The sequence below is a fragment of the Miscanthus floridulus genome, chromosome 11 (genome assembly GCF_019320115.1).
Source record: "Miscanthus floridulus cultivar M001 chromosome 11, ASM1932011v1, whole genome shotgun sequence".
Lineage (NCBI taxonomy): Eukaryota > Viridiplantae > Streptophyta > Magnoliopsida > Poales > Poaceae > Miscanthus > Miscanthus floridulus.
This window is the reverse complement of record NC_089590.1, coordinates 73,850,708-73,854,764: the sequence shown is the minus strand read 5'-3', so window position 1 is coordinate 73,854,764 and position 4,057 is coordinate 73,850,708. Positions and strand designations below refer to the sequence as shown.

Sequence of the window (4,057 nt, the reverse complement as noted above, 5' to 3'; positions counted from 1 at the left end):
TGAAATGGATGTATCTGGATTCAGTTTTCAGTGTTTTTCTCTATCCGGTTCCAGATTCGTATTCGACAAAAATGTGAAATATCTGACATTATCCGTATCCGCAAAGAATAAACTAGCTAATGAAGCCGTCTAAAACTTATTTATATTACTAAAGACTAATTACAAATAATGTTAATTTTAATATTGCTAATAAAATAATTATTTACACCAATTAAACTATTAAAAATGATAGAGTTTAATTAATTTTAATATGACTAATCATATTAATTTTATATACATTATATTATTTATTAAATGAATAAATCAACATTAAATGTATTAATGAACTTATTTTTATTATTAAATGATATATATATATATATATATATTTATGGAAATACTTATTTTTCTATTTATTTTAGTGTATTTAGTTACTTATTAATAAATATGTTATTTCAATAAGATATCTTTTAAGTATTACGCTCATAATTTACTCCCTACTAGTAACATAATTTTTTGATCAATTATAAAACCATTGATAAAGCAAAATTGATACCCGCTATGATGCTATGATATAAGTCGAGCAAGTATCCGAATGTGAATTGGTATTCGAACTATCCATTTTGTATTCGTATTCAATAATATTCGTATTCGAATTCGAAATAAAATACGGTAAATAGTGCTATCCGAATTTAATTGCATACGTATCCGGTCCGAATCCATCCCTACGCCCACGCCTGACTAGGGTGAAAACGGTAGGGATATTTTCCGACCGTATTCGAGACCGAATCCGTTTAGAGGGGTTCAAATCTGTCCGTATCCGAATCCCGATATTCAACATCCGATACCGTATCCATATTCGAATACTCAAATCGCATATTTATGATGTCGATACCCAATCGTATCATATCCGGCATGGCTGACACTATCCGTATTCGAATCCGAATCCGAACAGAAATATGAAAATAAATGTAATATTAGTGATATCCGTCCGTATCCGATCCGTTTTCATCCCTATGCCTGACAGCGTGGAGTGCGGGGCCTGGCGTCGACGCCAACGCGCACGCGGGCGCCCGTCGCCGTGGGGAGGGGGCTAGCTCGTCGGGTCCGGACGCGTACGGCGCACGCTGCGTGCGCGACCTGCCCGCCTGTCCTGGCTGCAGTCTTGAATTCCGGTCAGCAAAGTGCAATTCTTTTGCACCATTGCATTCATCTTTCTCCCGTCCAATCAGTTCCAAACAGCATCGACCCTAAGTGCGCGTACGTCTAACTCTGTGGAAGAACCGGGGCCATGGAAGGCAGCTGCGAGCGTACGCGTCGCTGCATCAGCAGCAAGGAGTAAACGCCTCGGGCCAAGGCGAAGTCACCTCCCGGAAATGATACTCTCCAAATACTCTCTTGTCAATCGAATCTTGTAGATCTTCAGTTTCTTTCGAAAATACCCGCCTTTTCCTGCTTCACCAGAAAGAGTAAATTAAGGCAGAGCACAGCCATGCAGCCACTCCAATTTACATGCAAGAAACACTGCAATAGACTACCCATACCTTTGTTTGGCTTTGCTGTTCTGCTGCTGATCTCCTTGGCCACCCCCACCAGTTCTTGCACAGAGCAGGAGAAGAACTCCCTCCTCCAGTTCGTCTCTGGGCTCTCACAGGATGCTGGCCTTGCCAAGCTTTGGCAGGAAGGCAAAGACTGCTGCAATTGGGAAGGCGTCACCTGCAACGGAAACAAAACAGTTATTGATGTCTCTCTAGCATCTAGAGGCCTTGAGGGGCACATATCACAATCCCTTGGGAACCTCACTGGCTTGCAGCGTCTTAATTTGTCCTACAACTCCCTCTACGGTGGCCTCCCTCTGGAGTTGGTGTCCTCCAGCACCATCATGGTCCTTGACGTCAGCTTCAACCAGCTCAACGGAGACCTGCATCAGCTGCCATCTTCAGCCTCTAGCCAACCTCTACAGGTACTTAACATCTCGAGCAACTTGTTTACAGGGCAGTTTACATCTGCAACATTGAAGGGGGTGGAGAATCTGATCGCACTCAATGCCAGCAACAACAGCTTTACTGGGCATATTCCAAGTCATTTCTGTAACATATCACCATCCTTTAGTGTGCTTGAACTCTCTTACAACAAACTCAGTGGTAGTATCCCCCCAGGACTCGGTAATTGCTCCAAGCTCAGAGTGCTCAAGGCTGGGCAGAATTACCTCAGTGGGACTCTCCCTGATGAACTCTTCAATGCTACCTCGTTGGAGCATCTCTCTTTTCCCAGAAATGGTTTACAAGGAATGCTTGATGACACGCATATATTCACACTCAGTAATCTGGCCATCCTTGACCTTGGAGAAAACAAATTCAGCGGAATGATTCCGGACTCCATAGGTCAGCTCACGAGATTGCAGGAACTCCATTTGGACTACAACATCATGTCTGGGGAGCTGCCATCAACCTTGAGCAACTGCACAAATCTCATAACACTTGACCTTAAGTGCAACTATTTCAGTGGTGAACTCCACAAGGTCGGTTTCTCCAACTTCCCCAATCTAAAAACCTTAGATCTTTTGTGGAACTACTTCAGTGGCACAATTCCAGAAAGCATATACTCATGCAGAAACCTGATTGCACTACGGCTGTCTGGAAATAAGTTCCATGGACAGTTATCGAAAGGACTCGGCAATCTGAAATCCCTCTCCTTCCTGTCGCTCGGAAACAACAGTTTTTCAAATATAACAAATGCACTTCAGATATTAAGAAGCTCCAAGAACCTCACCACCCTTCTTCTTGGGGGAAATTTCATGAAAGAGACCATGCCAGACAATGCCAGAATTGATGGTTTTGAGAATCTTCGGGTTTTGGACATTTCAGGTAGCCGATTGTCGGGGGAAATACCTTTTTGGATATCAGAGCTAGCGAATTTGGAGATGCTGTCTTTGGCAGGTAATCGACTCAGTGGACCAATACCAGCCTGGATCAACACATTGGAATACCTTTTCAATTTAGAAATATCAAACAACAACCTTACAGGAGAAATTCCGACAACATTAATGGCTATGCCAATGCTAACTTCAGAGAAGACTGCAGCTCATTTGGACAAAAGGGTCTTTGATCTGCCAGTTTATGAAAATCCATCACTTGAACACCGCATACCAATTGCTTATCCTAAAGCTCTATACCTAAGCAGAAACAAATTTACGGGTGTGATTCCTCCAGAGATTGGTCAGTTGAAAGCCCTCATTTCACTCAATATCAGCTTCAACAACTTGACAGGACCGATCCCACCATCCATCTGCAATCTCACAAACCTGGAGGAGCTAGATTTATCCAACAACAATCTCACAGGTGAAATCCCAGCTGTATTGGAGAACCTGTACTTCCTTGCCGTATTCGACGTTTCTAATAATAACCTCGAAGGGCCTATCCCAACTGGCAGGCAATTTAATACATTTCCAAATTCTAGCTTTGCTGGGAACCCAAGGATGTGTGGGCCTGGGCTTAATCACCATTGTACTTCGGTAGAGGTAGGTCTTGCGCCCACTGGCTCAGGAGGACTGTGTGATGGCGACATCGTCTTCGCTGTATCCTTCAGTGTTTTCGTTGGAGTAGGAGTGCTATATGATCAGATGGTACTATCCAGATACTTCGGCTAGGAAAAACTTGCTTCAGCAACGTGTCCTGGATTGAAGAATGAATATAGGCACTGGATGTAATCATGGAACTGAAGCTCTCAGCAAACAACAGGAACTTTGTAATAGTTAATACCCATATAGAAACATGACGTGATCTCCAGTGTTTTTGCTTGAGCAAGTCCGACTTCGTTGCTCCAAAAACATAATCCTGCAAGCAAATTCAGGAATGGAGCGTTTACTGTCAGTAAACAGAGCAATATATGTATCTACATCTTTTCCAGAGCACGGTAAATATTTTCAAAGTTTACTGTCACATGTGTGAACACGCGTGCTAATCAGATTGCTTATCGAGGTGAAAATAGTTGCTTTTTACAGTACAATCTCAAAGAAATTAGTAGCTCAGATTGTTTGTTTGGGTGTAGACTACTAGTAGTAGCTTATAATCCAAAC

At 42.5% G+C, this 4,057-nt stretch overlaps 1 pseudogene; it reads left to right on the top strand.

The window, feature by feature from the left end:
* Positions 1-1,274: 1,274 nt before the first annotated feature.
* LOC136494324 (receptor-like protein 2) lies at positions 1,275-3,790 on the top strand (annotated as a pseudogene).
* The last annotated feature ends 267 nt before the right edge of the window (positions 3,791-4,057 follow it).